Source organism: Molothrus aeneus, chromosome 2 (genome assembly GCF_037042795.1).
Source record: "Molothrus aeneus isolate 106 chromosome 2, BPBGC_Maene_1.0, whole genome shotgun sequence".
In the NCBI taxonomy this organism is placed as follows: domain Eukaryota; kingdom Metazoa; phylum Chordata; class Aves; order Passeriformes; family Icteridae; genus Molothrus; species Molothrus aeneus.
The window spans coordinates 22,548,273-22,561,853 of record NC_089647.1 but is presented as its reverse complement, the minus strand read 5'-3'; the positions used below and the strand labels follow the sequence as shown (position 1 = coordinate 22,561,853).

At 41.9% G+C, this 13,581-nt stretch overlaps 1 long non-coding RNA gene across 2 annotated transcripts; it reads left to right on the top strand.

The window, feature by feature from the left end:
- The first annotated feature begins 2,707 nt into the window (after nucleotides 1-2,707).
- Nucleotides 2,708-7,735, top strand: LOC136571592 (uncharacterized). Of its 2 annotated transcripts, XR_010785719.1 has the most exons (4): nucleotides 2,708-3,331; nucleotides 4,016-4,177; nucleotides 5,887-6,060; nucleotides 6,451-7,735. It is a non-coding gene; the product is annotated as an uncharacterized lncRNA (long non-coding RNA). The 2 variants fall into 2 exon arrangements; XR_010785718.1 differs by having other exon boundaries at nucleotides 5,887-7,735.
- The last annotated feature ends 5,846 nt before the right edge of the window (nucleotides 7,736-13,581 follow it).

Below are 13,581 nucleotides of genomic sequence, written 5' to 3'. Positions count from 1 at the left end.
GATATGTCTACACTGTGGATTGCAAATTATGATACCCGAGTTAGTTTTAAACAGTCTTGCAAGGAGTGGTCTAGTTAAGGCAGCCTGAAACACCACGTGGCCTAATTTACCATGCTAAGCAGTTTGCTTTCCTCTGTGCTCAGGGTATATTCATGCCTGGGGTAGAGCAGAGGGGAAGGGATATTTGAGGAAATGCCTCTTTTAGGGCAATGGGATAAGGAACAGACTGTGACAAGGAGTAGTCTGGGGAGGGAGAAATAACATGAGAGAAAGTAAGCTACAAAGCAAGAGGGGCAGCAGTCCATGGAGTCAACTGAATGGAAGCAAATCCAACAGCAACAGAAGATGTGCGGGTTTGGGGAGCCAGGGTCCAAAGAGTCCAAAGTCTGTGGCAGTGAACTTTGCTCTCCTCCTTGAAGGTCAGCTTAGGGCTCCTGTTTCTCAGAACTTTCTTAGTCAGGAAGACACTGTCAAATCACTGAATGAAGTGTCCTCACAGTCTTCCAGTGGTTGATCCCCTCATCAGCGCCGTTTTAGTCGAGCTGCTGCTGGCGCTGCCGGCTGAAGTGGTGGAGTCCTGTATTACAACTCCACAGGTGCCAACCCGCCCCAGCCTCCGCAGCAGCATGGAACAGCTTCTAAGTTGACTTTTAAAGAAAACGCTGAGAAATTATACTGAAAATGCATTACTGTAATGCTAATGTTACTAAGTCAAATACTTAAAAGTTAGGAAATGCCACAGCTAATGTTGTCTGTGCAACCTTAGGGAGGGCCCCGTGTACCATTACCATGCTTGGTAATTACATGACAGCACTGTTTCTTCAGTGAATCCCTGTATAAGGTGGTCAGGTCCTCTGCATATTTTATTAGAAATGTAGCCCAGAGCTGTTTTGCACTCTGTTGGATTATTTCTTTGGTACTGACCCAGGGAAGAGACTTGTCTGTGTCACTGTGCTCTACAAAATCTCATCTGAAAAGGAGTCAAGGCTTTTGATGGTGCTGTATTTCTCTGAAATCTCCTTTTCTGTTCCTTGGGATATCTATCTTCCTTAATATTTGTGAAAAATGCATATTTTGGGGAGGCTGAGGGGAGAACTCCTACATAACCTCATTAAGCCCAATGTCCCAATTGTTTCTACAATGCATCCCTCTCTTATTGACTGTTTGGGTCTTCTGTAAACTGTGCTGAGTCAATGGGCCCCAAAGGGGCTGGTAGGCAGATGGGATGCAGCCAGCCAGCATGTAACATTTAAAAAGGTGAAAAAGGGCAGGAGCCCACCTTTTCCCATAGCAGAAGTTGATAGAAGGAATGAATAATAGTGACATCTCCCATCAGCTCTCCATTAAAAGCAAAACACATAAAAGCTGGTGCCAGATTTGCCTGGAGACCTATGTCAAAAAAATGATAAAATTAATATAGAGACATTGATAGAACTTCTGTCTTTTGTTTCTTCCTTCCTTAAGCATTTATACCTAAAATACAGAGTGAGGGGAGAATCCCAGCACTCCCTCTGAAAGGCCAGCAGTCAGCTGCATTGTGAGTCCTTTCTCTACTTTCTTCCCATGCTTTTGAGTGGCACTGGCAGGTTAGTCATGCCCATTTAAAAGTTTATATAAAGCAGATGTTCACGGAGCTGATCAGGAATTATGGATTTGCTGTTGTAGCTGCAGCCCTGTATGAAATACAGAAAATGTATTTGGAACACAGAGAATATACTTACCTTGCACAATAAATTCAAACACCTCCCTTGGTGCTATTTGCTCAGGAGGGGACATCTGAGCCCCTGATGAGGGGACATTCAGTGTCCTGAAACCCAAAGCAGTTCCCTTCCTTCTGACAAGGGAATGTTCTGGCAGGGCAGGGGTGTGATGTCCAGGGGCTGAACATGCTGACAGCTCCCTCCCAGAGCAGGGTGTTATCTGCTGCCTTCCTTCTCAGAGGGAGAGGCCAATTGGCCCACACCTTTTAAGAAGCAGACTTTGCACAAGGGTCATAAATCTCTGCCTTGCCTGCTACACAGTGCTGCCACTGCACTGGGTATCACCAGGAACCATCCATTTGAACTGTACTTCATTTTGCAGCCCAGGGTAGAAGAAATATATTACTTTGCCACCTATTTGGGGGGATAATTTCTCCACCTCCTTGGTGCCTGAGACTTGTCTTACCCCAATACCTAGCACTGCCTTTTCACAACATCTCCGTCTGTACCCTGTCGGTGCTCGATTTGTCTGTATTTGTGCAGACATGCATGGCAAGGATGTGCTCCCAGAGCTTGTGCAGTTCCAGAATCATAACATTCCGGTGATCCATCAGGAAAATTTGACTGAAGGGCAGCATGGTCTTCCCTTAAGCAAGCCAAGGTAGCAGGCAAACCTGCACTCCCTTCCCCACCCCGCAGGACAGGTAGTCTTTGAAGACTGTGAGAAGGTGCAGGTGTTTATTTTGGCAAAAGCTGAAGTGATGTGTAAAAAAAGAGAGGGAAGGGATCTCCCAGCTTTTTGGAGATAGCCTGTGTATAATGCCATTTGAATCTTACTTTTTGTTTGGTGGTAAGTTTTAATAGTTATCCTTTGAGGATTTTCCCTGCGAGCTTATCTGAATACACCAACAGTCTTTTTTGTAATATTCGCATTTCCCCTTTGGTTCAGCCGAGCCCACTGACAGATCATTCAAATTCAATTGTTTTATGTCTAAGCCGAACAGCTAATTAAAGTAGGGATGATTAACCTGACTGGCAGTGTCGCTCTCTCTCCCTCGCTCTCTCGCTCCCTCCCTCCCTCCCTCCCTCCTGTTCCAATCAGTCTTTTTCTCACACTCTCCCTCTCTCTCTCTCTCCCTCTCTCTCTCTCTCTCTCTCTCTCTCTCTCTCTGTCTTTTGCTCTACTGTGTGTGTGTGTGTGTGTGTGTGTTTTTTTTTTCCTCTCTCCTAAACGTGGTCTGCTTGCTGATGGCAGAATGGCACTCGGAGATTTGTGCATTGTGTCTGGTTTCCTACGGGCAGGCTGACCCAGTGCCTCTAGGGACTTATCAATAGACCACTCAGAAGAGACAGAGACAGGAGAAAGGAGGAGGGGTGGGGGGGGAGAGAAAGAGAGAGGGAGAAAGAGAGAGAGAGAGAGAGAGAGGGAGAGAGAGAGAGAATCAATATCAAGAATAGAAGGAGCTCCGAAGCCATTTTTTTTTTTTTAAAGAAGTATCAGGACTTGGGAAGAGGGTGACAAAGAAGGTTTTTCAAAGAGGCAGTGGAGGAGGTTCTAATAAATTTGGAAGGAAACAGTTCCCTGTCTTGGGAAAAAAGGAGAACTCCTGGCTGATTAGCATTCACACCAGGTATGAGATGTTCCCTACCCCTTATCACTGTCGCAACCGAGATGGAAAAAAGCGCTTTACTCCCCCCCGGTTTTTTTTTTGGTTGTTTGTTTTGGTTTTTTTTTTCCCTTCTTTCCCCCCACCCCCTCAGCCGTCTCTGCTCTTTAAGTAGATGGAGCGAGCGTTTATTTTGGTACGGTGGTTGGTGGTGGCAGGGGGAGTGCGAGCTGTGGGCATTTGTGTGCTGGGAGCAGGGAGAATGGAAGCAGGGCAGCGGGGAGGGGGCGGGTGGGAGAAGAGCCGGGAGTGTGTTACTGTGTCTCCTCTTTGTGCACCCCTGGGGGGGGTTACCCAAGTTCATTTCCAGCAGGTGGATTTAGACAGGGAGTTACTTAACGCTTGACCGCCAGTTTTGAAAAAAAGGAAAAAAAGGGGAAAAAAAAAAAAAGACCTGCTTCCTATGTCTATTAAAGGAAGCTCCAATTTTTTCCCTCTCTCTTCTCTCTCTCTCTTTCCTCTCTTCCTAACCAGACAGCGGGAGGGTTTCTGGCTCCTCGCCAGCCCAAAAGCCTCTAAGTGTTTTGCACTTGTTTCAGGGAGCCCGGGGATTTTTTTCAGCATTTTCACTAGAGAACAAAGAGTTCTTTACAAAGGAAGGGGGAGAGCGAGCTTAACGCCTGAGATATGTTTTTCTATTTTTATTAGGGATTTTTTTCTCCCTCCTAAAAAGAATGAGAGAGAAGCAAAGCACAGAATGTGTGGCAGCAACAAAATAGATTGAAAGGAAATGCAGTTCCCTTACCTCCAAATTATAATTTGGAAATAATAAGAACAGGAATGGAAGGGGGACAAGAAGAAGTGAGTTTGGTATGTCGTTCTTTTCTCCCTTTTTTAAACTCTCTCTTTAAATTCCAATTGCTGTTTTGCCAACTTACCTAGCATCTTTTTTTTTTTTCCTTTTTTTTGGCATGAAAGTTACACTGCAAACAGTTTCTGATTACTTAAAAAATCAACCAACAAATTTTTACCGGGAGAAAAAAAAAGAGGAAAGTGGGGTGGTTTCAGTAAAAAAGAAGCAAATTAGCGGGAACAGAAATCTTTCACTTTCTGTCACTTAGAAAAAAAGTTGGTAATGGCTTGTTGAAGCTAGGATCCTAAAATACAGATGGGGCACTAACGTCTGTGTCCACGGACCCAGCTTTCCCCTGACCATCTGTCTAAAAGTCACCTCTCATTGGCAGCTCAAATGATTAGTAGGAGCTCAGGGAATTTTTTTTTGTTGTTTTGTTTTGGGTTTTTTTGTTGCTGTTTATTTGTTTGTTTCCTTGTTCCTCTTGTTAGGTGGACCTTCTTTTAAATGGCTCCATTTCACCTTCTGAGATTACTTCTTCAGTCGAGCCCCAGATTGAGGGTTTCAGGATAGACTTTCTTGCACTGTAGATTTTTTGTTCTTCTGAATGTGTTTCTTATAGATACACTCTTTGTCTATTTGTACATGAAAAAGGCACATGTCATTTACAAGGGAATAGCGCATCACGTTTAAGGAGATGTTTGATTTGAATTTTGTTGCATACAGTGTATAGCACACAGGATCTTCTCTACAGCATCTCCTGTGCAGTGCTTAGAATGTTTGAGAATATATACTGTTGCAAATTCAGTAGCTTAAGGAGGTGCCTTCTTTAGCCAAATTCTGCCTTCCTTCCTATATTGATTTGTATTTTCCTGGCTTTGACAAATTGACAATCTAAGAGCAGCATCATATAGCAGAGGTACAGAAAACAAGAGAGGAAACTGCATGTTATATCCCCCCTAAAAATCCTCAGCACACAAAACACAAAACTAGAGAAAATAATTAGAGAGTTACGATGCTCTTTCTGGCTGCACTACTACTACAATACCTTGATTTTTATTTTCATGCTGCAGGCTTTCCTCAGAAGAGGTTGTCTGTTACAGCTTCGTAGGCATCACATATCTGTTGTAACACTGCTTTTAAGCAACACCTATGCATTGTGTAAGTGTACACAGGAAATTAGTCCATTTACATTTTCTCATGTGATGAGGGGGAGAAAAATCCATCCTTGGGCTCTGCTTGCACCGCTTTAGAAATCTCAGCACCCTACAGTGCCAAAACATCCTGCAGGATACAGCCTGTCCCGTGCAGAAACTAGGGAACAGGGAAACTGTCCATGACAAGTGAAACCACCAGTTAAACACAGTTTTGTTTTCATACCATTATCTAGACTGAGGGCTTGCATCCCCACAGCTCCATTAGCTGGGACTCTTCCCTCTCCAAAGCTGCGGTGGGCACAGCTCTCCCAGCAGAAGTTGGGGACTCATCACAGGCTGAAGTCCCCCGCTCTGAGTACAGGTTCCTTTGCTGCAGGTAACCCAGGTGTTCTGCCTTTCCATGGGCAGCAGCAATAGTGATGCCAAGCTAAAAGTACTTAGCGGGCTCCCCAGTTTAATGTGGAATGTTTGGCCGAGAGGGATGGACTACGATAACAAATAGAAAAACTTTTGGCAAATTCCAAATGCCTTTATTTTACTTAAAATCCTTGCTTTCCTCATTCCTCCAGAGAGTTTTCCCAACTGCTGATGTTTTTCATGGTCTGAATATTTTGACTTTCCTCTCTGAATATGTGACTTTCCTCTCTTGCTCTCTCCAAAAAAGAAAAAAAAAAAAAGAAATCACAGGAAAAGTAAGCAAAAGAGAGCAGAAATGGGACTTGGCCTTTGAAGTTTTCCATAGGGTAAGCAGTCTCGAGTTTTTCTGCGTGAATATTTTTTCTTCTCCCCCTATCCGACCTCTCCATCCCCTCTTTATTTTTTTTTTAATCTCACAATTTTTTTGGTGAGAATTTTGTATCTGCAACCCTGGAAATGGTAATATACGAGAGAGGTCAGAACAGAGCTGAAACCTAGATTTAGCCCCCCCCAGTCTCTATAAGGCATCTTCCAGTGACTGTCACTGCATCCAGAAGTAGGGAGGATGATAGCTTTCTTTTGGGCACTTCATGGACCTAACCTGAGACTAACACATTCACAGTATAGGAGAAAAGAGAGAGAGGGGGAAAAATATTTAGAAAATGGGGAAAGAAAAGCTCTTTGAGCAGTAACACACTGGCTCTTTCTTCCTGCAGGCAATCCGCTCCAGCTCCTGGCGACGTGTCCTGCACTATCAGATATCATATGACTCTTTATTTGGACTCCCGTTAGCAGTATGGGCCTGTTAGGAGGCTGTTTGTTTTCTTTTCCTTTCATTTCCTTCTCCTTAGTTTCCCCCTATTTTATGTGTGCCCGTGTGAGCGTATCCCCTTTATAATCTCTCTTTTTGTGCTGAAGCTTTACAGAAAAGAAAAAAAAAACTTAATCATTTCCCAGGGCTGTTTTTAATCCTCTGCCAAAATTGAAGTTCATTGTCGAGTTGTAAAAATAAATAACACCTTTTGGCTTTATTTCTCTCTTTTGCTTCTTCCTGTGCCCTTTCTGGCATTTCTTGGTGTGTCCATATGTACCCGTACGTGTCTCCCTGTGTCTCCTGCCTGCATGGGTGAAGTTGGGATACACCTGTGTCAGTCTAAGGAGGAGTACAGAGCTGCCTGCTGCTGCTCCGTGCCGTTCCTTTCACTTTCATAAACTTCCCTCTGTTTGTTTATTTATTTCATCTGGGCACCTTCTCCACACCGAGTTTGAAAAGCTGTCAGGCAGCAATCCCTGTACTGGGGTTTTCTGTATTTAGGTGAGCAAATGGGGGAAGTTAGGCTGTGAGAAAATGAAACGTTGTGCTGGAGGAAGAGAGGATGAAGCGCGAGTTAGAAATTAGACATGCTTTGTGTACGCCGCCCATAAAAGTTTCCTGCATCAGAACTCTGGTGCCTAATAATAGGATGGGGGGAGCCAGACAGCAGCCAACAATTGAAGGTGTGTAGCAAAGTAGCCTTGTGGCAGCAGCATTTCTGATACCGAGTCACATTTAGTTAAGATGATATTTTTCCCTGTTTGTGCTGTCTTTAGTACTGTGTTATTTAGACAAACACTGCTGCAAAACTTTTTTGTCTGAAAATGATAAGTCATGTCAACAGAAACACTGAATTGAAATCAAATTTACTAAATCGTTGCAAGGAAAAAGGTCTGTCTTTCCAAATGAGAGGTAATGTTTTGTTTTGATACTTTCCTATGCAATGTTTTAATTTCTCTTAATGAACTAAGGATTTCTGTTGAGAATTGTTAAGAATTGGTTTTTAAAGCTGGGGGGGAAGGAAAATCCTTAAAATATTCCAAAGTGAGAGGTTTTGAAGGAAGGAGATTTAAGTTTTATCAGAGGAATTTAAAGCGTTCGGGTTTTTGTTCGTTTGCTTCAGTTTTTTGCAATCTGAATTGTAATATACTTTGTCAAGCAAACCAGTAAATGAGCTTTTTTCACAATTTTGCTCCCTCTGTAATTATTGCTGTATTTTTATGGAACTTGGTGGTTTATTTGTCCGAATTTGGTAAGATCAGCAAAGCCGAAATCCTGTTTGCTCTGTAGAGACACAAAGGAGTTACTGATACTTTCTGTCAGAGGTAGGTGCTTTGGCCAGCCAGTCCTTCTACCAAGTTGTGCTGTTCAGCGGTGACTGTGTGCGGGCTGATCGCCACGCTCCGGGGAAAAGTATGGACAGATTTTGGGGTGTGATTTATATGCATTTTGGGCTGATATTCCTGTTAACACAGCTGAAGAACTGTAAGTTTTAGCCCTTCCTCTCCAGTGTATACTTAGGCCAGTGTACAAAAGCGATCTTTTAAGTGAGGCAAATACAGACCAGAGGGTTTTTTGTTAAGAATCCAGAAACAACTGCATTTCAGCTGTACTGTAGGTGTGTAAATTGAAGTTGCCTGGCTAGTTGGTGATGTTTCTTACTTCTCATCTAAGACACCTTCCCACTGAAGTCAGTGCAGGTTTTCCTGAGAAAAGGTAATGAAAAACAGAGCTAGAAGATCAGGATTTAGGGTGGTCCCCTTGAATCAGTGTTGGAAACCAGAAACCTAGTGTGTGCTTGCACAGCACAGCATCCCTCTGGAGCCTGCAGGGTGCACTCACTTTAGTGGAGGGGCTAGAGCTGAGTTGAGATGACTCCTGCAGTCTGAAACTTTATTTGTATATGCCTCCAGTTCTTCCAGATAAATATCAGTGTCTGCTTTGCTTTTAACAGCACACCGTTTCTTTTTATTTAGTTTCTGCCAGTTGTCCCAATGAAGAATAAGAGACTCTTTGACAGCAACATTTTCAGGCTTCTTTCCTTTTCTCTCTTCCTTGACCAACTTAAAACCAGCTTCATTGTAACGTTTCATGCTTAGGCACATTCATCGTCCCGAGGAAGCAATTACAGACTTTGTTGGAAGAAATCTAGTTTTGAAGTAAATGTTATGAATGTTTAAGAATTGTGTGCTCTGTGTGCATGGTACATGATGTTCCCTGGTACTCTACGCGTGCTCCAGTACTCTGAGCAGTCCTTGCTGTGGGTATTGTATTTATTTGTCAGCTCATTCTGGTACCTGCCCATGAATTTAGTTGACTTGACAATCAGTAAACAGCTCCATGATAATGATGAAGTTTGAGAGCAATGTAAGTGGGAACTAAAAGGCTTCTTTCAAGTTTTTGGCCATTTCAATGGATTGTTGCTCAGCATATTTATTTATAGGACAAAAAACCCCACGCTCTTCAGACTTCTTCAACATCATCTCTGCAGAGTGGATTCTTTCATTTCAAAGATGTTAAAAGCTTAAATAATTACAAAAGACATATTTAGCTACCTCACAAAATAAATATAGCAAAGAGGTGCAGAGAGCTGAAAGTGAAGTGCTGCAGCTAATGCCTGAAAGTGCTCTGGGCTGGGCAGAGGAGGACAGGCTCTCCGTTGCTGAAGTTTTGTTAGCATAACTTGGACTTGGTGGAATTGCACCAAAGTTGTGTTTTGACTTGGCTTAACTTCACTGCTTTCATCTGACTTTTTTTCTGAGCCAGCCCAATCCAGATCTGTTCAGCGCTCAGGAGGGTGATAGCCAAGGGACAAAACAGCTTGTCTAACACATGTCTCTTTAGTGCACCAGTGTGTGGCTTGTGAGGCCTCAGACTGGATCACCACTGTCAAGAGAAATGTGTTTTCCTACAGCGTAATAAGTTGTCCTGCTGCTTTCAGATGTCAGAGATCCCCAGTTCAGCACTTGGTGAAAAGGTCTGCTCTCAGAAGAGGTTTCCCTTCCATTTAACATTTCATTAGTGCATGCAAGTCATGTAAATGTGATGTGGCCAGTAGGAGCAACAAATTCTGGCTTACTTTTTGCCAGGATATATGTATTTGCTCTATGTCTGTATTAATGTTATGGTGCGATGGTATTTCAACCTAAACACCAATTTCAGTGGCTTACCGCTAGAAAATTAGCTGAGTTGAAATGTCAAGTAGTTGTTCCAAGCTCAGAGGTGAAGCTTATACTGTTTTGGAAAGTATGAGGAAAGTCATGGTTACTTTTTTTCTCTTTTTTCTTTTTTAATGTGTTGGGCAGCCACACTAAGACAGGAGCATTTTCTGATTAACTAATTACTGAAACCCATTAATTTTTCCTTTCTCTTTCTATTTTTAATTTTTCTTACTTCGTCAATACAAAATGAAAATTATAAAGAGCTAATTTCCTTAAACTAATTAGACTCACAATTTTAATCTCACAAAACCCAGGAAATTCCAAGCGATGTTTTTTTGTAACTCTGCCATGTTGCGCATGCCTCTCTCCTCTTTGAAACCCTTGTCTTGGCCTTCAAAAAATCCTGGGAAAACACTCAACACTTGCCTGAGCCAGCCTTCTTGGTCCAAACTCTCCTGAACTTCTGGCACTGCCAGGCATCCAGATCCAGAATTTGTGATTTGAGCTCATCATTTTTGAAAATAACAACATGGAATTTCCAGACATTTCTTTGTAAGAAATTAAGGGTATAAAATAAACAAAAAAAAAATTAATATTTAGAGTGAGTCTGTTTCCATTGAAGCCAGCCCAAGCAGAATCCACATCCTCTGGCTAAAATTTCTCATGGCACTTTCCAAAACTTGATTTTTGCTCAGATGGCCTTTTCAGTTTTGACCATCTGGAGAGCATTTAAGTTAGTTACATGGAATATTCTTTAGGCAGCCCTCTGAACAGGACTCCTAAAACTCTTTGACCTGTTAATCTCAACTACATATCCCATCAAGCCAGCGTGATAAATAATTTTTGTTCGTGCTCCCAGAGAAAAGGGTTTAGTAATAATTTCTTTGGCTGGAGAATCAGGAAATACCAGTGAAAGCTCTTTGAAATGAAGATGCCAGAGTCTTCTTCAGTGAGATCAACTGTGATAGGTAGATAGATAGATAGATATAGATAGATAGATAGATAGATAGATAGATAGATAGATAGATAGATAGATATAATCTTTTTTTTTTCTTGTTGAAATATATCCCCACAATTTTCAGAGGGCACAGAAAATTATCAGTGCCACAATAACCTTGTACAGCTTGAGAGTGCTAAGCAGGGCAGATCTGAGGCAGACATCCCTGCTAATGAGAGAAGCCACCAAGCTGGTTTCAGGCTTTAGTTTGTGCCATTGCCTGCACACTTCTGAAGCACCTGGGTGTACCCTACAAGGAACCTTCCTCTCTGTAATCATTTTTAACATCCTGATCCAATTCTTCAACTTCTACTTTCATTAAATTCTCTGCAAAAATGGACCCTCTCTAAGTAGACTCTACTTCTCATACAGTTAAAATTTCCATCCCTCATAAACAACAAAAATAACACCAACAACTACTACATCAAAAGAACATATATAGTAAAAAGTTAAGGGGAACATTGATTTTCAGCCTATTCATTTTGTTTTATGCTCATGTCAGACACCATAAGACTTTTCTGGTGCTTGCTTTGGAGAACCTTTGTGAAACTCTGTAGAACTGCACCAAGCAAAGTCAGTGAGAAGCAATCTTGTTTCTGATCAAAAGGAAGTAATCTGCCAACTAATGACAACAGAAACCTGCAGAGCTTAAGGTGCTCCTTTTTATCAGAGATATAGAGATTCAGATTGCTGCTAAAGATTACATAATGTCCTGGTTAAATTTCAGTGAAGGCAATTGTATTTGGCCTCCTTGCATTCCCTCTGAAGTGTCGGTTGTGCAGAGCAATGTTCAGTTCCAGACCTCAACCACACCATAGGGGTATGGAGCACAGTTAAGCAGCTGCCACCTCCCACTCTTGGGATGGCTGTATTAGCTCAGCTCAAAGTAATCACTTTGCAATTTGATCAATGACTGACTCAACAATGACAACAGTCAATACCTCTCATCCATACCTTCATTTGTCTAAAATGCTTGTTATAAAATTTGACAGCTTGGATCTCTTCCCCTCAATGGTCTGGTGATGTTTGTAAGAACTATCTCTATTTTGCAGATGAGGAAACTGAGGCACAGAAATGTTTAAGTGACTTTTCTAAATGCACACAGCAAATCAGTGACAGAGCCAGAAGAATAATTTGGGAATCCTGGTTCTCAGTCTCATGCTCTGAGCACTAGGAAATACTACCCCTCTGAATGTAAGTTATTGTTATTAAGATGTGGTTTATCTTTTTTGTGAGTCGCCATCTGTTATATTGCCTACTTGCTATTAGTTATGAAAGCTATTCAAATTTTAAACTGTTTTGCATTCTCACAGCTACTTAAGCCCACAGTAGACTTTTTGACAACAGTAACAGCGCTTCTCATGTGAAAGAACTGGACAAATATTAACTCATGTTTTTTCAGTAAATTTTTGCGATGCCATAAACCCACAGTTTAGACTGAATTTAAACAGACCTTGAAAAATCCATGTATTCGATGCCGATTGGTTCCATGTCTGTCAGTTGTACTTCAGTTAAGATATGACTGTATATTCTCATTGATATGATTAAGAACATAAATATCCAAATGGTAATTTAAAGTAAATTGATTGCTTGATAACTTTATGTATCTTGGGCCTAATAGCTCTGTGGCTGCTACGGTCCTTTGAACATGTAGTTGGAAAAATGTATTAATCTTGGGCTCTTAGTGATGCTTCTGGGGACCTCAGTGAGCCAAGGAGAACTAGGCAGGTGTATTGGAGGCAGTCTGGAAAAGCCCTGAGCAGGAGCTGGGGTGGGGACTGGAGTTTTAAAATGAGAAAAGGCTTTTGAAAAGTAGAAGTTGCTTTTTCTCTCAGTGTACAGGTGGCTGCTAGGAAAATACATCCATTCAGATCCTCACAGTCACCCTTTTTAAAAGAGCTGTGATGCCCAGGCTTGAGAAGGGGTAACCCCTGCAAACAGGGGGAAATAGCCTTGTAGCTGAAGAGGGAAAGAATTGTCCTAAACTATCCAATGGCTGCCAGCAGGTGGAAAAACAGGGACACTGCCAGGAAGAGTCGGAGACAGACTGGACACTGATGCCTTTTCATCTCTGAAGATGGTCAGGCGGGAAGGGCACTTTCAATAGTCGTAACCAGTTACTTTTACGAGATAAAGCCTACTGAATTTCTGGAAGCACTTTTGTTCAGCTGAGCTGGAACATATCTTTCAGAGACTGAAACAGATAATCCTAAAGTTTTTAACTAATCAGGACATGTGGTTATCAGGAATGACCACATATTTAAGACAATTATTCTGAAGATTTTAAAGTCTGTTCTACTTGTTTTGAGTCTGAATTTGACTTAACTTCAGCTATGCCTTTGTCTGATGTATTAAGGAGCCCTCTACTGTCAGAAATCTTCTCCCCATGCTTGGATTAATAAACTTTGCTGGTCTGGCTAACAGGTGGTAAATTTTTGACACCCAGAATAGAGTTAGAGGGAATAGGGACGTGAGTAATGGAATTTGAAGTGAGAGGTGAGGAGGTACTGGTGGCAGAAGAAGTGGGTGAATAGAGAAGAGAAACAGTATGCAGATTGGGTTTCTTTTTGTACTTGAATATATAGGCAGAAATGAAAGAAATATGTGGCTAAAGTCAAAGATCCAGTCATAAAGAGGGAAAGAGATGGGAACAAAGGAGAAAACGTCTTGAGAATACACACAGAAAGTAATGTGAAAAGAGGAGTATCATAAAGCTGTTAAAGACAGGAAAAAGAAACAAATTTAGTCTGCAGCGGTCAATAAGGTCAAAACAAATGGTAAAATATCAGAGTATGTTATGAATGTAACAAAAAGTAGCAATAATTCACCTTGGATTAGGGGTTCTCAAGCAGCGGGTACTTTCCCATCTCACAGG